The sequence below is a fragment of the Protopterus annectens genome, chromosome 1.part0 (genome assembly GCF_019279795.1).
Source record: "Protopterus annectens isolate FY-2018-M chromosome 1.part0, PAN1.0, whole genome shotgun sequence".
Lineage (NCBI taxonomy): Eukaryota > Metazoa > Chordata > Ceratodontiformes > Protopteridae > Protopterus > Protopterus annectens.
In genome coordinates, this window is record NC_056725.1 from 410,837,219 (window position 1) to 410,860,657 (window position 23,439).

At 37.3% G+C, this 23,439-nt stretch overlaps 1 protein-coding gene across 1 annotated transcript in view; it reads right to left on the reverse strand.

Annotated features, from left to right (window-relative positions):
- Positions 1–18,497, reverse strand: part of LOC122813297 (solute carrier family 22 member 7-like) — a 1,073,907-nt gene extending 1,055,410 nt beyond the window's left edge. Inside the window, exon 1 of the mRNA XM_044085933.1 lies at positions 18,265–18,497. The gene's annotated coding sequence lies outside the window, so the exon portion shown is untranslated. The remainder of the gene's footprint in view (positions 1–18,264) is intronic.
- Positions 18,498–23,439: the final 4,942 nt, after the last annotated feature.

Here is a 23,439-nt window from a genome sequence, read left to right on the forward strand (position 1 = left end):
CAGTGGCTTGAATTCCCTCATTTGCTGTTATTACAGCAACTGTTAATTATCCACTCCATCCTCTACCATCTTTCTGCCCTAGCCTTCAATCAATTATAACTAAATATTCCCCAACCAGGACATTACGTAGCTCAGACCTCCTACAGATCTATAAACCCAAAACCAAATCAGGGTGTTTAATTTATAACTATAACCCTGCTACAACTTGGAACCAACTACCTCTAGAAATTAGGTCCCTTAACCAAACAAAACATTTCAAACTAGCCACTCAGGAATATCTAATAAATAAATGGTCCTGCCATTGTAGTCATCCTCCCTGAAACTACCTAACCCTAGCTTGTCTCTCATCCCTCCTTTCACTTCCACTGCCTGTCGTAATATCCATCTACCTCTCTGTCTCGTTGCTTAACCTCTACATTACCTTACTACTCCATCTATACCTATTCTGTATATAACTACTTAGAAATAATGAACACTGTTTTCCCTACATTGACATTGTACCTAAGTTTTTGTTGTAAAAATTCTGACATTGTACTCTACTGCTTTTCTGTATGATTTGTTGTAAATGCTTTTTGAAGTTTGATCTCTAACATTTGTAGCCAACTGTTTTCTATAAAATTTTATTGTAAAATGTTATTTCTCTAATTGTTTTAGCTGCCAGTGCAATTTTCTTGCTGAGTTTATGTAAAATGTTAATACTGATTGCGGAGCTTTTCTCCTCGGGTCTCCACTGAAAACGAGCTAATGCTCAACTGGACTAACCTGGTTAACAAATGTAAAATAAGTAAAATAAAATAAATAAAGTAACACCAGATGGACATAAGAAACAGTAACAGCTTCATTAATGTTCATTATCCTCACAGAATGACAATAAGAAGGAGCCTTTTTATCTAGGACAGGAGGTATGTGAAATAAGCTATATCTAGTAGTTAGGTCAGCACCAAATAATTAAAATGTTTCAAATCTTAAATGACTACTGGGAAGGCAATAAGGCATATATTCCATTGATCAGTAGCAGCAATCTCTATGGTAATCTCATATCAGGCTGGTGTAACACAATACAATTTAGCATTATAGTATTATTCTCTAAAGCATATAGCCATGGGAGGGAGAATAATTGCTGGATAATCATGTAGTATAACAGGAAATCAGACTAGCATAACATCAACATGTACACAGTAATGAAGTGCTGGTCTGTACTGTTAACTCTTAAATGCTGTAGAATCAAAGAGAACAAGAGAGCTTGCTATCTGGAGCTGACAGCATGACTGCTTAGAGATGCATGAAACATATATATAATTTCTATGGGTACATATAGATTTTGCTTCCAACACCAGAAAACTTCATGACCAAAAATCTATGACACTTCTTAAGAGGTTGTGGGTATACAGGAAATAAGGAATGTTATTTAAAAGCCGAGGCCTATTAATGGAAAATGTTTTGCTAGAACTGTGCAGTCTGTAGGGAGTAAAATGCAGTTCAAGTTATGAAAAAGTAGAGGAGCAAAGGATGCTGGGAGGTGTTGGGAAGAAGGACCTTTAAGTTTGGGATAGCAGTTCAAGCTGAGGTTAATGGTAATGATCTTTTAGCATTATGTACCAGGCCATTCTAGACAAAGAGATACAATGGTGGTGTTGCGGATAGGAGCACAGTATAAAATTGCTGATTTTATTAGTGTCTGCATTATATTTAGATATCAGAGTAGGGGATAAGTAACCTCAGTGGTGAGAAGCATCAACACCAGGAGCCTTACCTCAAAGGAAATAAAGCATTACACAGTAGTGGGAGAAGGGTGTCTAGGGTCTTATCCATACAATGAGTGTGTCTAGGGTCTTATCCGTACAATGAGATAAGGTTATACAGTAGTGAGAGAAGGGTGCCCAGAGTCTTAACCATACAATGAGATAATGTCACGAAGAGGTATGGTCACAGACTTAGGTATGAGGGGTGAGGCTTTTTTGATATAAGGGTTATTGTGAGCAGATGTTTTCTATTTTACTGGCTGGTCTTGAGTTTGCTTTTTCCATGCTGATGTGCATGGCTTAAGGTTTGAAGAATCTGTTGAGCTAAATCCTTGTTTAGTTGACAAGTAGTAATGTAAGAAATGATCAGCATAGAAAAGAACAGGGGTACTGACCTATAGTTTGGCACTTAGTTGTGGCTTATCATATGTATACGAGTTAAAGGAAATAAGGAATGACATAGGAACACTACTGACTGAAGTGCAATGTTTCAAATTAGGAGAAATGAAGAAGATGGCACTAAGTTAACAATTATTTTAAAGCAATTACTGTTATTATACCCAAAGCAAAGATGGGACAATGTATGCAGAATGAAACCATGGGACATGTAATTCATGGCTTCTGCAAGATCAGTAGTTTGTACTGTAGCTAAGCTGCCATGATCCATATGTTTATAAGTGATACTGGGTGGCGAGGGGGATAGAGGGAGGGAGGGATTTAAACTTTTTTTTTTTAATGGTTTTCACAGACTTGGATTTGGGATCTTATTAGTGGCAAGTACATATTAATTTAGTTATCTGCAGTAAGGATATGTTTGCAGGGGTAACTGTAGTTTACTTTTACGAAAAATACTTTTCTTAGCCAATGAGCTCTCTGCATTTGTTGGCTAGTTTTAGAAAAAGGGCATAACGTCCAGTAATGTGGAATTCACAGCAGTGTAAATGTTAGTAACAAAAATGGAAACACAGGGTGTTTGCTGTAGTGAGGCTGAAAAGCTATCAGAGTTAAATATAACAATGAGAGATTTGATTGTTCTGTTTTTGTGCTCTTCTGTGAAAGAAACTAATTACTGGGAGGAAGAGTTGTGATGTTAGCTTTAAATATCTAGCACATTCCATTTGCTGTTTACATTCCTTAAATTGATATGTGAAGGTCTGCTGTTCATCTAGGTTTCCTGCAAGTTTAAGCAGGAATCAAGCACTGGTGATTGTGTTTTTTTCATGTGCATTTCTAGAGGTGCCAGACATTTGAAGCACCTAGGAATTCAACAGACTCAGACTGAAATGAACAATATGCAGATTATCTTTCACCAGCCTATTAGGTAACAAACCAAAAGCCAAATCACTATGTATTTTACAATGCGTGTGACCTTCATCGTCATCACCGGCCATACAGGCACACACCTAACAGGGGAGTGGTGATTATGTGAGTACACTCCATAAGGAGCAACTCTTTACCAGGCAGCTATTATTACCTCATTTTTCTCAGTGTGTCAGTTTTATGTTTATTCTTCTATAATCAAAAAGAAAAAAAATGAGAAGGTGCCCTGCAGGGTAAAACAAAACAGCTAAAACAATGGGCTCGACTTTGAAACAGGACTAAACAAATATTAAAACTGTCATACCTATGTCCAACAGGTGTACTTTTTTGTCAATGATTTCATAATTAAACCTTGATTACTTTTTTGCTATACATTTGATCTTACCTGTCAATTTTCAGCCTTTTTCCATTGACCAATTGCCCCCTGTCATGCCACTAGTTAAATGGTTATGTATCACATATCACTCTATATGGAATCCCTCTAGCTAGTGAGGACTGGCATCGTGATACCACAGCTTTGTTGACTGGTAACCATTTGGGATTCACCATCCTAGCAAATTTTGGGATACTTGCTGATCTAACTGTACCTATCTAGCAGCCAAATTGCAAAGTATCGAAAGAGGTCTGACAATGCTGGGGTTTGGATGTGTGCTTCCATACATAGTCAGCCCAACTACAGTGTAGGCTTACAAGTTTGTAGGCAGACATGCTGTCCTTTCAATGAACTGTTGAAACCAACCTGTCTTTCAGAAGGTTGTAATGTCCATGCATGGAGGTGATGTTGCTACCCTTCCACCAAGGTGGGTTATCTGACATCAGCCACTCGCACCTCTCCCTTCCCCAACCCCAGCCAGGCCCTTCACCATCCAGACCTGTAATCAATCTTATATGTCAGTTAGGATATGAAGGCTTCATCATTCAGTTCTACTAATCCAGTATAAACAACGGCTACTGTTCTCTAAGATTATGCAACTTGACAGCAAAATGATGTGGCTGTGTTTTGCTGTTTTTTGCATCTTTGATCTATATATACATAGGCAAGAACTTAACATTTTTAAGACACATACGTGTGTGTGTGTGTGTGTGTGTGTGTGTGTGTGTGTGTGTGTGTGTGTGTGTGTGTGTGTGTGTGCGCGCGCGTGAGTGAGTGTGTGTGCATGTGTGTGTGTATGTGTGTGTATCTGTGTGTTTGTATGCATGTCTGTGTCCACGTCTGGTACCATGTGTCTGACTGTGTGTGTCTTTGTGTAAATATACATTGCACTTTACGTTGACATTTATTTATTTATATCTGTAAATGAGGGATTGTGGGGCAGGCATTAATCATGTACACTGAGTAAGTATAGTGAATTTTAATAGCTAGTGTTCTCTCTCTCTCTCTGTCTCTCTGTCTCTCTGTTTCTCTCGCTAGTTGTAATGATATCCTCCTGAAGAAACTTTCAGGTATTCTAAAATACCAGATATTAATTTTAAAACAATTGGGTAATACATTAAATTGAACAAAGAGGCTTAAGTAATTTAAATAGAAAGAAGCTTAAAGGAATGAATAAGACCTCTCTTAATTTTGATTAAACATTCCTGGGTGTTAGTTTACATGGTGCATTTATGCATGCTGCAAAAATTTGAAGACAGGTTAATTAACAAAATGTTGGAAGCTGTTAAATCCTTTTTACATTCTTGAATGTCAGTTTCAGAAAGAAAGAAAGAAATGTATTATTTAATCATGAATAAACAAGAAACTCCTGCAAATAAAGGCCTCGCTGCAGCATGCTAGCTTTTTCTCAAGAGGAGCAGTTGTGTTTCCTGAAACAGAAACATTTTGATTGCAAAATTGTGGTACAACATTATGCTTACTGAAGAGGTTTTACTTCGCAACTAAAAGTAAAACAGCAAAAAAGTAAAGTTAGGCTTTCTTATTTATTTTTTGCTTATGTTCTCTTCAGTGGCATTCTCTTCTAGTATGTAACTAATCTTGAATAGACTGAATATCCGCAAACAAAATGTGCGTGACTAGTCTTTCTCATGACATTTATTCCATGGTAAATTTAACTTTGTAATTGAATAAAAAGTCCTTTATCATATAAAATTAAAAGTGGAATGCAAGCCTAAATGTGTATGACTATATATAGAAATAAAAAAAAGGTTCTCTGTATTTTATTTTGCTTGAAATAAATACATCCATTAGCACCACTTTGCCCTCTGTGAATCTATCATATGGTAATTGCCTATTCCATACTCAGTACACAGAACAGCATCACCTTCCCTAATTGCCAGACTAGAGTCATAGCTTACCTGTAGGGAAGTTATTCAGAAACAGGAGCCAAAGTTTTATTTATCATATCCTTTCTTACAGGACAAATGCAAACCAAAGGCAAAAGATGAAACACCTCCTTCTGTTTTCAGTTTATATGCAATCACCTTTCATAATAAGCGGTAGATAGCATATACTTATCTGTTTTTAAACAATTTGTTTTAACATGCCCAATTTTTAACACATGTAGTATAAGTTTTATTTTTTAATTTTTTATTGAGTTTCAAATAACAAAGTAGTCAAGGAAGAATTGATAGTGAAATGAAAAATTAGCCATAGTCAGGAATACAATGGGCCGGATTCCAAAACAGTTGCTCTCGGTGTAAATCTGTCCTGATTCCAAAAGTCCTGCTATCACTGAAAATGGCTTACTTCAGTGTAAGGCCCATGTATAAAAAGGTATAAAAAGACTTACTACAGGGGCTAGATTCCAAAATGCCAACTATCAGTGTAAGTGGTCACTTGCACTCAGAGTAAGTCGTCTGGAATCGTGGCCAATATGTATACCATAATACATTTCAATTCATTATTGAAATATATTCAGTATAATTTCTAATATAAACTCATATCTAGAAGGTAGCTATTTATACAAGCTGTCCATACTATAAAATAATGCAAAATAATAAAAATCCACATCTACAGAACTCTGAGTATGAGGCCTTGTCTCTTAAATCACCGCTGTCACTGTAAAGGTATGTCCTAAATGGTGATTTCACACACTTGCTGCAGAAACATGCTGTAAGATGAAGCTCCATGTTAACTATACCATAATTACTCAGGTGGGCAATAAGGTGAGTGCTTTGGCAGGACAGCCAATACTAATGGCAATTCTTTAGCCAGCATAATTTCATTTATCAATTAAGATACACTTTCTGTTGAACATTTAAGAAATTATTATTTTTTTGAAGATTCTATTCATGCGCATTCTTTTCTGGGAATCATATTCAAAGATGTAAGGATCATGCCAACCTTTTGGAGCCTCTCTGTCTTTCAATTTGCTTTTAGAAGGTCTCATATATCCTTGGACTTAGATTTTTAAGGAATTAAGTAAACCTGACATATAGGTGGTGGAGGCCTGTTCCCTGAAGGTATGCTATGAAATGCATCTCAATCTCTTAGTGCAAGAAATCTGGACACAGCCTGGCAAAATGGGGTCAAAGACCCAAAAATAATGACAGATTTTAAATACTGCTCTTATAAACTTAGAAAGTTGCTAGAGCAATAGAGTTTGTGTTAACATACATTATCTGAAGGATTTGAAGTCTGAAACTCAAATGCATGTCATTATTTAGTGACTTCAGTCCTCAGATCAACCCAGTGATTTGTCAGAAAACTATAAATTATATGAGGAATAGACCAAAAATATTAGACAAAGATCTGGACATTCTGCAAAAATATGGACTGTCGAGAGGTACGATTCTGCAAACCATTAATGCATTTTATTATCATAGGTTCATAGTTTAGTACTAAGCTAACTGCCCTTGCGAGCCATTTTAAGCCTAGCTAATTATGCCTTGTGAGGCTCAAACCCTGCACCTTGTGTTTGTAAGGCAAACACCTTAGCCATTAAGTCACCACCATAACCTTAATTTATTTCTGCCAGCTCAGGTGTCATGTGTAGAAAAATACCTTGTTCATCTTTTGTTTTAAAGTATACCTCCAACAAGCTCATTTATAGAGTTTCAGGTCTATATCAGTGCCTCCATGTTCACTTGTTCACTTTTTTTGGAAAAAGTCATATGCTAGTAAATGGCCATCCATATTAAGCAAGCAATAATGCCCAACAGAGTGTGTGTTATTGTAGAAATAATGCCTGCCCACAGGTGTCCCAAGACCTTATGCTTGGAAGGGCATAATTTTCCAGAATAGCACACACCCTGGAGGGCATTACTGTGCTTAGAGAATAGACTGTCTGTAAAGTTGTTGTGATTTACTTATTTATTTTTCTTGTTATTCCTATATTATTTTTTTATATATTTTTAATGTAAAACAGTTCCTCCACCTAAGGTTTCAAACTTGATGTAGTATATGTTAGTTTATTGATTTAATATTCGCTGACTTGGAAAGTCTGACTAGGACAGAGACTACTTTCAGTGGAGGCCCTGGCTCCAGACACACGTCTTTGAAATGTGGGAGGAAACTGGAGTACCCAGAGGAAACCCACATGAGTGCAGGGAGGACATGCAGACTCCACACAGAAGGCACCCCAGCCGAGAATTGAATCAGAGAACCGCTTGCTGGGAGGTGACAACATTAACAGCTGCACCACTCCACCACCCATGGTGTCAATGGTTAATGGTGTTAGAGGAAGTATTTTTCATCCAAAATATAACACTTTATAAAATATTCAGGTATTTACTTTATTTTTTGATCTCTTACTCCTAAAACTTGCCAGTCATTGGAGATAGAAGTTACTAAATTATGACATACATTTGAGTTTCAGACTTTTATTTCCTTCAGAAAATTCATGTTAACACAAATCTTTTGATTTAAGCAAGTTTGTAATTTTATACAAGGAATAATTAAAATATGTTCCTATTTTTGAGTCTTTGTTCCCCCTTTATTTAAGGCGTTATCCAGATTTCTTCAGCTGACAGGTCCAGAGGTATGCAAACTTCTTTACTGCTGCCAGAGGTGGATCTCACTCACTCCCCCTGCCCCTCCTTCAGAAAATGCATGCTAACACAAATCATTTAAAATATGTTCCTATTCTGAAGCTTTGTCCCCTGCTTATTTTAGCCTTATCCAGATACCTAGATCTAAGACCATACCTGTAATGATTTTTGCAGAATGTTCAGATTTTTGCCCCATATTTTAGTCTGTTCCTCATAAAGAAGGTGTCTTTGATAAATCCCCTCTCAAAAATTCTCGAAAAATGCATTTATAGACAACTTTTTACCTACCTACTTCAAGAAAATCTTGTTACCCTCTCCCAGCACAGATTTAGATGTCACCATAGTACATCCACAGCCCTTCTATCTTTCACCCAGACCATAGCAAAAGCAATAGGTAACAATGAACTGATATCACATCTCTTCATTGACCTCTCCAAAGATTTTGACACTGTCTCCCACCCTAGACTCCTCTCTGAATTGTCTGAACTAAACCTCACCACTTTCACCATTCTCGGTAGCTACCTCAGCAACACAAAATAATCTGTTAGACGGCAGACTTCCTACTCTCTCCTTACCTATCCAAACAGACATCCCTCAAGGATCCATCCTAGGCCCCCTTCTCTTCAATATCTTTACTAACAATCTTCTCTCCACCTGCAACTCCTCATCACTAATCCAATGCGCTGATGATTCTACCCTTATCACCCTCTCTGATAATCCCACTGACCTCCACTCCCTCACACAGACTTCTTTTAATATCATCAAATACTGGCTAATTGAAAACCAACTCATCCTCAACCCAAAGAAAACTAAACTTTGTTTCCTTCCAAAATCATCATCCCACCTTAAAACTGCTTTCAGTCTCTCTTCCCTAGACGACAGCATTATACATGCTGACTCCACTACTAAACTTCTAGAAATTACAATTGATGACCAACTGAAATTTGATCATCATGTCCAACAATCCATCAGAATGACCAATCAAAACTAGGTCAACTGTATAGACACACACAATTCTTATCCATCACACTCACCCAAGCCTATATTCTCCCCTCCCTTCTCTATGCATCTCCTATTTTTACACATTTCCAAGCAAATCTCTTAACCAAACTGGCTCAAACTTACAGCCAGATAGACAGATTTGCCTGTAATCTCCCTTACAGATCCCATCACTGCCTTGCCCTTAAACAACTAAAATGGCTCAAATTCCTAAACTACACAAACTTTCACAGCTCCAGATGGCACACACTCTACTTTACAAACCCACAGACTGTCCCTCCCTGTCTACCCTCCTATCCCTTTACAAACCCACATGATCTCTCCATAGTACTGACCAAGTACTTCTTAACACTCACAGGCCTAACAAAACTATAGGCAGATTACTCTATAAGTACTCCATATCTAAAACCTGGAATAATCTCCCAACTAACATACACTCTATCCAATCTTCCAGTGGATTAACCTGGTTAACAAAAGACAAATAAATAAATCACTGGGATGATCTAAAGATTAAAGTCACTAAATAATGGTGTTTTTGAGTTTCAGACTTCATATTCTTTAGAAAATGCATACTAACACAAATCCTGTTATTCTAGTAACTTTCTAAGTTTATAAGAGCAATATTTAAATTGTGTCCCTATTTCTGATCATTTGTCCCCCCATTATGTCAGGCTTTGTCCAGATTTCTTATGCTAAGAGGTTGAGAGGTATGTCTAAGAGGTCAAGAGGTATGCAAATCGCTTAACTGCTGCAGTTGCCAGGGGATTGCTCGATCACTCTCAATCTTCATTCTCTCTTTCCCTCTCTCTCTCTCTCTCACACACACACACACACACACACACACACACACACATACACACACTTTTTTGTTTCATTCGATCTCTGTTTCTTCCTTTCATATGCGCATACACTCACACACGCGCTTTATTTTAATTTTTTTTTTTTTGTCTTTTTTATTTTACACTCACTAAACAGCAAAAATGCTGCTTACTGTGCCTAAAATAATGGGGGCAGTTAGTTTTTTTTCAGTACAAACTCCATGGCGGCTTAATGTGACTCATTTTCTAGTGAGCATTACTTGTACATTAACATCCTGCTGGAGAACGTTCGTTCTCCAATCAGGGTACAAGCTACAGGTCATCCATTCTCTACATACTGATTATTAGCCCATATTGTCAGCATGAGTCATTAGGGTGGCCATGGTGGTGCAGTGGTTAGCATTGTCACCTCACAGCAAGAGGTTCTTTGGTTTGATCCTTGGCTGGAGTGCCTTCTGTGCAGAGTCTGCATGTTCTCCCTGTGGTTGTGTGGGTTTCCTCCAGGTGCTCCAGCTTCCTCCCACATCCCAAAGACATGTTGCAGGTGGATTGAACACTCTAAATTGGCCCTAGGTGTGAGTGTGTGTGTGTGTGTGTGTGCCTTCTGTGGAAGGTTGGGTGCTGGGCTGGCAACTTGACACTTTAAAACTCCACTGCCAATCATGAGTGGACAGGTGATCTGCTGTGGCGACCCCTAACCGGGAAAAGCTGAAAGAAGAAGATTGTCAGCATGTGTCATTATAGTAAGTCCTGTCTGGATACTTAAGTTTCTGTTCAGGCTGTTGTAGCTTTGCTTTAATTGCTAGCTAATTAAAAGTTTAATCCATTTTACTCTTGCTTTGTTGCTGTCCTGCCCTGGTAATTTTAATATGAGTTTGTGACAGGGACTTGATCTTGATTATTTGTTTTTTTCATTAATGCTTTCGCCACTGATCGCCCAACCTTCTGTCCCATCCTTTATGCATCATACTTACTTATTTTTATGTCAGATACATGCGCTACCACATTATTCAAACAGTCATAAGTCAGCCTTGAGCAACTACTGAGATGGTTTAAAAACAAATTAATGCTGTTGAAACTTAAAACAGAACCGATGCTCCTTGGAATTGCATTACAACTAAAACAAGTTCCACCTTACCAGATTGTTATGAGTGATACAGGAAATGCAATTGCTACCACCTCCTTATTTAGGTACCAGGTTGAATGCTAATTATAGCCTTATATTAAAACTCCTTGCAGAACACCTTCAATGTCAGAGTTAGTTACAGGCCTTTTTGCAGCTGGAAAATAACATTTCTGAAGCACAGAGTATGATTACCTATTTGCAATAGTTTTCTAATGCTATGGGTTCAGCATGTCTTCCACTTTATGAATAATATCTCTGTTGAACAGCTGTGTAATATATGAATATTGTCAAGTAGACATTGTAGATTTATGTTAACTTTTCTGAAATAGGATAAGGATAGCCTATTGGCTGTCTATCAAGAAAGAAAACACCAGCTACTATCCACTTTCTTATTCAAACTAGAGCACCTTACCTACTGTCCTACTATCATAGGACCTTACCATAAAGGCTATACACTGCTCATTCACACTAACTGTGCTATATTGCTCAGTAATGTCTTTCGGCTTTTCCCAGTTAGGGGGTCGCCACAGCGGAACTCCGGTCGACTAATGATTGGCAGTGGATTTATACGGTGCAGAGTTGCCAGCCTGATTCCCAACCTTCAAAGAAGGCACACCCATTCATGCACGTAACTACCTGCATGTCTTTAAATGTCACTCGACCATGGGAAGGACATGCAGACTCAACACAGAAGGCACTCCAGCCGAGAATCGAACGGGAGAACCTCTTGATGTGAGACGACAATGCTAACCGCTGCACCACAGTAGCCTACTCTTGCTCAATGACCTGTAAACAAGCTAAGAGCTAATTATCATGGATGCTCAACACTTTATTCTAGGATCTAGAAAGGGCTACCCTGACTTCAGTCTCTTCAGGTTACTATCAGTTATCTAGCATAAGGTCAAAGCTGTCTGTAAACATTTTGTTCATTCCTCACAGATAACCATTTATCATCTTGTTGTACTCCCCTCTTATCTCTTCAGCTTTAATCTCAGTATCTAGTATCCTTTATTCTTGCATGGTTTTCGTTTGCTTAGTCTTTCTGTGGTCTTGGTTCTCTGTCCAGCACTACTAATCCCTCAAATTTTTGGTATATACCACAGTCTTGTCTATCCTCTGGATTTTTTTTAGTTTTTTTTTTCGTGCCAGTATGACAACACAGTTTCTCTACTATTGTGTAGTATTTAGATGCATTGGGTTCATTTTCAGAGCTTGAGTAATACTGCTATTTCATTCATTACTGTGCAAGTATATCTTGCCACTGTGGCATTCTTGTCATAGTGTGCTTTGTCCATACTTTAATGGCACTTTTATATTATACTATAGCATTTTTTTTATTTTGCCATCGTCTGTGAGTCACTTTAATTCCTTTGTGATCTGAATATGCCTGTGCATGTGCCCACTAAATCTCACTGTGCATTACTGCCTCGATCACAGTGGTCCTTGTGAATACTTTGTTCTTCAGTATTCATGTTATATTTGTAGCTATAGTCTTTAACTGGTTTTATACACTCCTATAATATTCCAATTCTTGTTTTGTAGAGACTGCAGTATTTGTTATGACTTACTCTCACTGGATTTTAAATTAAAGTTAACAAGGCAGCATTCTACTTTTTATATGGTGTACCAGAAAACCATAGATGCTTCAGTTCATTTTGTGTTATACTCACTGTTTCATTATGCAACTTCTGTTTCTAGTTTGTAGTGTTACATTGTATAACCCAAGCAGCAGCTGAAATGGGTCTTTATTTTATGTCTTTATTTACTGAGGTTTTTAACTAGATTGGTAGGTTGCTGCAAAGATATTTTTCAGCTATGACCAAGTCAGAAGGACAAAACACAAACAATTAATACAGCATAAACTCTGGGATTCAGTAACACTGTGGCCATGAGTGTATCAAGCCCTACTCAGTTTACTGTACATGCACAAAGAGACCTGATGTCTATTAACAATGAATGTGGCCAGGCAAGGGTACACAATGAGCAGCTTGTTCAATATGCTGGCCACTGCTGCAGTAGAGACTATGGAAAGACTATGTAGGAGCATGGTGACGCCACAGAGATGCACAAGCAGCAGTAAGGCCCATCATTCGAGCACAAGCCCTTATGATGCTTGGTGTGAACTCATACATACACTTACAGCTATTAAAACATGTTCAGAGGTTAGCACTAGGCTAACTGCCCTTGCGAGCCATTGTAAGCCTAGCCAATTATTCCTTGTGATACTCAAACCCTGCACCTTGTGTTTGTAAGGCAAACACCTTAACCGTTAGACCACCAAGATGGCAACATCACTGGGTCATGAGACATTTGTGTTGATCTGTGTTAGGACCCGGTGATACATACATGCAAAGAAGATAACCTGTAGAAGGTGTAAGAGAATTAAGTTAATGTTAGGAGAGTAGAGTCATTACAAGGGCCCCACAAATGAACAGATAACAAAGACAAGACTGTGAAATAAGGAGCTGACACAATCAGGGATATGGAAGACAATGGAGAAGGGGACATTAGACATACATATATAAATGTCAACTATCTAAAGATAAAAATGTAAAACAACAACACATAATTAGTTGGAAGCCCTAGATAGGTATGTGTGAGGTACGTTTATTTTTAACCTGATTAAAAGGTAGAAATGGGACTATAGTGACAAAACAGACTGAGAAGCAGAGAAATCTAAATCCAGTTTAAATACAGCTATTTACTTGTCCTATGATTAATTTATACTTAATATATGTGCACTATTAACAAACACACCTCCCCAGTTAACATCACTGTTACTATATACAGGTGAGAGGAGGCCTGAACGTAATGCCATCAGCACCTGTTTTTAAAAGGCAAAGGATTAATGTGATAAACTAGTGGGACAAAGTAATGGGGATCTAAATTCAAAGATATAGTAGGGATAAGTCTGAGACAAATGTACATGCACAAAGAAAAAATGGTGCTCAAACATACCTTCCTCTCACGGTTTATAAGCAAAGAAAACAAAGTATGTTCAGGCTAATCATGACATAGATGTCCACCCATCCACAACTGTTGCTCATATCTATTTCCCACATCTAATTATTTAGGTCATAGAATGAGACAGAAATCTCATCTGGAACATTATGATTCCTACATGGAGAAAAAAATGACCCAACAGGCATTCTCACAGTGTTTGAGCACATTTCTACATCATGAACCCTTTTTCTGAGTATATATATATATATATATATATATATATATATATATATATATATATATATATATATATATATATATATATGCACATACAAACTAATAGCATTCAACAATTTCAGTGAAAAATGACAGAAAAAAATTGTCAACCAAGGCAAGTTTCATGTGTGCCATCTGCCATCACCAACAGACATTGATAGGCACCTCATTTGCTTGATGCATAGCAGGCATATATAATATGTGCATGGCATTATTATGGTTCACAATGGCACTTTAAGATGTGAAATATGGAGTCCTGTATCCTTGTGTATGATGGTAAGAAATCAGGCACTACAACTACTCAATTTAAAGATGGTTAGATTTGGAATTACAGATTCTACCTACAGTCATGGCCTGGACCAGACTTGCAAAGTACTGCCCATAGCAGCCCATAGAAAACTGTCATTTTCTAAACTGTCCAGATGGCATTTTTTTTAATCTTTTTATCAAAGAAAAAGCTTTCAGAGAATTTTATTTTGTTGAGATGACCTAGCCGCAGCTGCTGAAATATTTTAAAAGACGCTCTTCAAATCAAAATGCAACTTTTTTATTGCCCTCCCCACTTGTTTGTGTTGGGCATTTACTAACAGGTGAAGAGGGAATAGGCTTGGCCATAACTGTCCTTGATTTTGTATAACATCCCTAATTTTGTTTTCTAAATGTTCGCAGGTTTTTCATCCTCCTTCTCACATACATGGATATATTGTGAGTGCAAATGTTTTCTTCTAGCTGTTTTTTTTTTTTTTTTTGCTGTTGTTTTCTTCATTTGTTTGTTTGTTTATTTATTTACTCTCTCAGCCACTGCAGTTTCATAGGGAAAGAGAGCCAAGGTTCTTTCCCACCATTGCTAGAACTCTTCAAAATTTCCTTGACAAACACACACACACACACACACACACACACACACACACACACACACGCGCACACACACACACACACACACACGCACACACACACACTCACACACACACACACACACACACACACACACACACACACACACACACACAAACACACACACACACACCATCAAACATATGGACACACACATACCAACATGCATGCATGCTCACACACACACACTCACACACAAACTGACACTGAAAATAATTATGCACACATGCATACAAACACATGCACCAACAAATATATGCACGCGCGCACACACACACACACACACACACACACACACACACACACACACACACACACACACACACACACACACACACACACACACACACACACACACACACACACACACACACACACTCACGCACTCACACAAACATACAAATATGCACTCATGAGGAAGGGAAGGTTCTTTCCCAGCATTGCTAGAATTCTTCAAAATTTCCTTAACAAACACACACACACACATACACACACACACATACACACACACACACACACACACACACACACACACACACACACACACACACACAGACACACAAAAACTTACACATACAGTCCAGCAGCAGAGAGGAGGAAACACATCACATTTCAAACTAAAATAAAATGTTGCCAGTTAAAGGCAACCAAATCTTTAAAATAAAAGATATTTGTACATACTGCTGTTGTGCTGTTATCCTGATCTCGCCAATTCTTCAAAATATCTAAACACATGGTATCCTATCATACATTCTCTAGACCTGCTGTATCCAGTAGCCGGGCTGAATACTGGTATCCCTCAGTCTAACAGCTCAAGGAGTCAATCAACAACATCAAACACTTTTATAGTCAAAGCAAGTCTCTCAAACTTAAATTACTGCAGTCAGTGCTTCAGTGCTTATTCCTATTTATAAGTTTTAGGCATCACTTAGTTACCACCTCCCTTTCAACATTATCATTTTGGTAGTGAACCTTTCCACAAAGATAACACCTGTAAATCTTGGATCTTTTTTCAGAACCTGGTACAACTCATCCACAGACATTTTGATAATCTAAGTGCATATCCTTATGTCAGTGGCACAATGCTGTGCTCTATACTGATCAGCATACCTGAAATACATGATTATTTCACCACAATGCACACCAAGGACTGTTGTATCTCTTATAAATTCCTTCTACTATCCATAACAGGTACAGCTTTTAGTTATACGCTCACAGACTCGAACTCTTGATTACATAGCAGTTTTAAGACAACAGTGCTGTGGCACCAAAACCTACAGAACAAGAAAGCCATAGGAAATGGACTATATTTAAAAGTGTGAAAAAAGGACAGTTAAGCAAAACTGAATGAACAAAGCAGGTGGAAGCACTACCCTTTATTCAAGCAGATGTGATGTGATTGTTCAAATCCATTATTAAGGATTACAGAACTCCACATTTGAATTGTATAAGGATATGTTTGTATGAAATATAACTCCACTCTCTCAACTCCTATTCAAGAAACAGGCTGGTAGATACAAAACAGTTTAAACTCATTTTCATTCTAAGGCAAGGTTACAGATGTCCAAGTTGCATGGTAATAGATTACTTTAGTGCTTGTATTTCACAGGGCCAATTAGCTCACATGGATATATTCACCATTTAATGTTCATGTGGTGCATTTACATATCCTAATAAGATAGGCTTGCTAAGCGCCTTTCTGACATCAGCTTTTTTTTTTTTGGGGGGGGGGGGGGCTGACTGAAGTACTTGAATACATCTTAAAGCTCTTTCTGCTTCCTGCCACTATTCTATGTTTGGCAGTGGAAAGTGTTACAGCTTTCAAAGCTGTAAACACTAAAAAGAAAAAAAAACTGTAAGACCAACTCCTACTTTTTTTCTGTATTTTCTAGTAAAGCGAGTAAAGCTCCATTTACTACAAAAAATATGATTGTTTTTGCCCATTTATATTCCCCTTGCTGGATGTTATCTGTACATATGTCAAGATTTGCCTGTACATATGTCAAGATTTGCCTTATAACATCCATGTCTCGAATACATAACAATTGGATTAAGACTGGAGGATTGATGATAATCCTCTATATGGAAGGTTGTTTAAACAAAAGAGACAGATTTGTAATACTGAATATATAAGTGCTAATTTGTTTTTATTATAAATCATATATGTAAATAGAATTTTATAAAAACAGTAGGATACTCCAAGGAGTAGAAACAATTTTATAAAAAACAGTAGGATAGTACAGGGAATAAAAGCATGATAGAATATTGACATTTCTTTGATACTCTTAATGGCACACTTGCTGTGTCTTTTCCCGGTTAGGGATTGCCACAGCAGAACTCTGGTCCGCTAATGATTGGCAGTAGATTTTTACATGACGAGTTGCCAGCTCTGATGCACAACCTTCAATGAAGGTACACCCATTCATGCATGTCTCCACACAGAAGATGCTCTATCTGAGAATCGAACAGGACAACTTCGTACTGTGAGGTGACAATGCTACCGCAGCACCACCACCGCAGTATACTGCTGCTCCTAATACCAAAACAATATATCTGAGTGAAGTGACTATTCCTAGGTAATTATCACCTTGCCAAGCATAACTGCTTTTGTTGCACCAGAATAACAGAGAACCTCCACCATGGCATGACTCATCAGCTATAAAGACAAAACACCTCTGTAAACTCATCCTACAAAGGTGACAGAAGGGCCCTCTGGCTACCAATTCTAAGATTTGGGTGCATTCGAATTACTGTAGCTTCTGCCGCATTATTATAAGACACCAGACATAATAAACCACTTCTCATGCCTTCCATGACACAATGGCAAATTTTTTCTTTCCTAGTTCTCAAATGCAATACCAACAATAAAACTACAAATCCCTTTTACCAGTAGTATACGCACAATAATAATAACAGCACCACAGATCTCTTCAGAAGATTACTTTTACCCATAAATGTAATAGAACATTGTAATTCACCTCCTTTATCCCACAATACAGGAACACACAGAAAGACACACACACACAAACACACACACACACACACACACACACACACACACACACACACACACACACACACACACACACAGACGCACACACACACACATAGCACACACACACACACACACACACACACACACACACACACACACACACACACACACACACACACACGCACACGCACTTGTGATTCATAAGCTATCAAAAAAATCAGATACCTCTGCAGTTCCTGGTCTTAGAAGCAAGAGGAATAAATAAAGCTGACACATTTTTCAAGGTTGTCTTTTTCTACCAATGACATCCAGGTCCCAAAGCATCATGGCTCTGCTTGCTGCACAAACTATACAGCTGAGATTCTGTCAGATACACTTCTAAATTCCATTTGCAGAACCTTACTAGCTACTGCCTATTGAGATGAAGGGTGTCAGTACTAAACTTTATGAGATTTTAATCTTACTGTGTGAAGCCAGCTTAGCTGGATAGCTGGATATATGAAAACTACGATCTGCAAATGGAATGCAATTATACTGATATGCCAAAAGATTAAATGCAAAGCAGCTAAGCTTTAATCTTGTATTCTACCTGGTCATTTCAGGCTGTGTTTTACAGCAGACTGAAACTTGAATTTTGTCAACTATTCCAAAAGGGCTATGGGTTGAGTGCAATAAGTACATGAGAATGTGAAGTTTTAAATGACTCTGAAGAAGCCAGTTGTACTGGTGAAAGTGCTAAGTCGTTTTTTCCTTGGTAATAAAAGTGGTTAATTCACCGTTCTCTGTGGAGCATCCTTTGTGGTTTCACTGTTTTAATTGTTTTACGTTTTGTGCCCCGAGTGGGTTTTTTTGTGATTACCAATATTCCAAAAGGGAGTTGAATGATTTTATGACCCAAAAAGATAACTTCCAGAAAGCAGACCATTCAAAACAAACTAAAATAACGAGCTGGATGAAGAAATAAACAACTCTGAAAACCGACTGTTGTACTGTAATCAGCAGTGATGGCATAACTTTGGTTACATTAACTCACAGGTGAGTATAGCACAGAAGAAATGGAATGTTGCCATGAAGAATTCATTGACCATCATTCCAGTACTTTAGTAAGTGTAATCAGGAGCGGCCTTAAGTCAACTGGTGGCCTAAGCAAAAGAGGTCCACGGTACCCCCCACCACACTACCTGGTGCCCCCATCCTGGTCTACCTGCACCAAATAAATACTGGAAAAGTGCCCATGCTATAGTGGTGCCCTAGGTGACTGCCTAGTTGGTCTATGCCTAAGGCCGGCTATGAGTGTGATTAGGATATTCACAAATGGTCTGCTGTATTAAGTAACATGGCGAGGAGTTAATAGCACACAACAGCATACCTTGATGTTTCTTTTCTTGACAATTCTTTTTTGTATACAATTATGTACATGCACTGTACACTCAGATTGTTGCAAATGATAGATGATGTTTAATCAGTCTGCATTGTAGTAAAGGATGGTCCTACTGGTCCTCAAAGTTTGTCTTATTTATAGGGGAATATTTGTAATCTTCAACTTTACTGGAGCTGAAACTACTCCTTAGCATGATTGCTTCTACTAATTTGAATCCTTTTATTCTCTCCTATATTTTTGTGATAGCCAAGCCCCAAAAACAGAATCAACCCATCCATTCCAACTTGTGACATATACAGTATTGAAATTGCTAGAAGGATTACACTGAGACCAGGTATGTGTTTTCAGCTTTGTCCATGTGGATTTTAGACTGAATCACAGAAAAGGAAAAGAAAATCTTACTCTGGTAGTTGGTTCAGAGGGTTATGCCAGTGAGCTGCAGTTCCTATAGTAAAGGGTTTTATTCCCTCCACTTTCATTTATCTACTGTGTTACCTTGAGCAAGTCACTCAACCAAACAGTGCTTGGGAGCAACTGGGAATTTATGCTAAGGTCCGCAAAAGTCTCCTTGACTGTCAGCCTAGTAGTATATAAAGCTAAGACTCCAATTTTCTTAAAACAAAATACTTTATATATTCTCCTCTTTTAAGATATATTTTCAAATGATTATATGAAAGGGTTGTTTAAATGGATACATGATCTGACACGTATGCTTTTCGACTCTGTACTTCTCATTTTATTTAATTCAGTATTCAAGGACATTTTTCATATGTACTTATTTTTTTTTTTACTTTTCTTCTGTACTCACATACAATACTGAAACAATTTATTCATACAGCGTTGATGAGAATTTTACTAAAACACAGTTCAGTATTTTTCAGCCTTGTAGCTCTCAAAGACATTAGCTTTCTCAACAATCTACCATATTTTACATATATTTCAAAATATCTGAAAGAAAAAACGTATGATATGATGTGTAGTTACCATGAATTATTATTAATTGGTCAAGTCAGAAGGTTCCATGATACACTGATGCCCTTATTTTTACCTACCATTTAAAGACACAGTTACACTTTATATCACATATAACTATGCAACAGTCTTCCTTATGTCAGAATGATTACACTAGTTACACAAACTATTACATTCTATAGCCATATATATTATACTATACTATGCTATCAGGTTATAGACAGAATTGCATATTATGAAGTCGTGGCTTAATTGCTTTATTAGAGGAAGATTCTCAGAAATGTAAATATTATATGCATTTACTGTCACACTTTTTTTTTAATCACTCAGTTATGTGTATAGCATGTATTTACAGGATGTTGTAAAAGAACTTGACTACTGCCCTTTTCTGAAACTTTTGGATCTGAAACATTCATATTCATATTCATATTAATCTTCGATGAGTATTGCGATTTTATCTTTATGGTCAACTAACTTACTATTCACAGGTGTATTTTCACACTGAGGAAGTATAACTGATCATTTAGTTCTGACCTCATAGATAAATTACACCTATATGTTCTAACTAACATCTGCACTTCTCTTGGACTAGTTCATTTAAGAAGGTGTGTCCTGTCTCTTCTGTGGAGATTCATGGCAGGAGTTCATACTAGTTTGACCATTTGCAATACATTAAACAATGTTTTTCTGTAAGATATCAAACAATGCAAGTTTTGGTTAAGTCATTCTTGCTCTTCCCCATTTTTGTAACATAGGATTCAGTGTGAATGATTTACTATGACATTTCTGCAATGCCTCAGTTGTACATGTGTTACTGTCAGGTATTAACAATGAGTACGGGTACATAGTTTGGATAGGAGACGGATATCCATCAACAATCATGCCACAGGGAGGCCTACAGACACTAGAAGTATATTTATGCCTTCTAGAACTGACAGATATCAGTCCAAATTTTCTGAACTGTTATCCTTTTTACAACATGACTTTAATTGCCTGTACCATTTGTTGCACTTGTCTGCTACACTGTGGATACAGAGAACTTAAAGCAATGTGTTTGAATTACCACTGTATAACAGAAGTAAGAAACTCTTAACTCATAGCGTATAAATGACTGTCCAATATCACAACATCAAGAATAACATGCCTGAAGATAATAGACAGAAGTACAACAGTAGGACATGTGCTTTCATGTAACTACACATCATCTAGAAATGTGAAATAGCAAGCCATGCAAAGGGGATAATGTGCACCTTTGTACTGTAACAAATCTATTACTACATTTATTCATGGAAGATACAGAATTTGATATGGTATCATGTGATGCTTTAAATTTTTTGTTTCTTGAACATGTTACAGACATTACATATTACCATCATTTTATCATTTTCAGTCTTTTTAGACATCTTAGGTCAGTAAAGAACATCATGAGCCTTTCTTTACACTTGGTCATTCTTAAAAGTGACATATGTATTTTAGTCAACATACTCACACATAGTTAAATTGAAATAATGGCTTGGTTACCTTTACATAACAAGCCTTGTACACAGAAAAGCTCACATGAATATGGAAATTAAGTACACATATTTGGAAGAAGTAGTTTAATACTAGTTGGCTAACTATTCATTATTACAACTCAAACCAATTGTAGTCCAGTTTTCTCTTGTATTGATTCTAAGATCTTCCAGATCATAGCAGAAAGAGGTGATAGAACCATGCCAGAGAACTTTCAGACCTTTCTCCATTAATTCCATTTTACATTCTTGTAGGTATATTCGGCCATTGTTACCTTCAAACACAAAGAAAACAAAATTACGCATGGCAGAAACTACTCCTTTTCAATTGTTTAAAGTGAAAAATGTTAACATTTGATTTATATATATATATATATATATATATATATATATATATATATATATATATATATGGGTTCACTTCATAATCTCGAAATACTGAAATATTGAATTTCAGTATCTCAAGACCATGAAGTTGAAAATCCATATAAACGAAACCAGACAACAACGAAACCCAAAACTGCGAAACCACAAAACCACAAAAACACACAGCACACACTACACAATACATACAAATACAAACACAAATACATCCTGACAATTTCAAAAAAGCAATACAACACACACGCACACAACTAAACAAGCACACACACCTACCCTTACTATATGCAGGGGGGGCAAGCCCCCCTGCACACCCACACCCCCCTATTTAAATATATTAACTCCAAGGTCGCACTACATACACACACACACACACACACACACACACACACACACACACACACACACAGAAACGAAACACCACCACACTAGCAACATTCCCCTCACCCACACACATCACTGTAACAAAACACACTAACACACACCACAGCCCCTGCACAAAACCCTTTAACAAAAACACTTATCTGAATTTATGAACACAGTCCAACACCAGAATTGCTAATTCAACATCTCCAACATGCGAGATTTTGAATGTCGTGCTTCTGGTCTTTCGCGGTTTTCGGCTTTCCACTTTATGGGCTTGAGATTCTGAAAGTCAATATTTTAGGATTTTGATCTTATAATGTGAATCCGTATATATATATATATATATATATATATATATATATATATATATATATATATATATATATATATATATATATATATATATATATATATGTGTGTGTGTGTGTGTGTGTGTGTATATACATTTTGTCTTCCTTCTCAAACTTTAACGTGCTACACACTGATGCCATATTTAAGAGTAATATGCACTAAATGGTTTATACTGACTCTTGCTGAAGTTTTGTAATGGAATTTCTTTTTTTCCATGATTCTTGCCCCCATGCCTGATGACTATTAAGCTTTCCCCAAAAATGGAGGAGCCATCATTCAGGCAACCACAGGGATTGCATCTGTCTTTCCAGTAATCCAGCAATGAGGGCACTTTTTTGTTTATTTTTTTAAATCATAGCCTCTCCTCTTAGTCAGGAGACTTGTGACCCACATCATTTTGGGGGCCACTACATCTCTTCTGGATTGTACATGCTTATC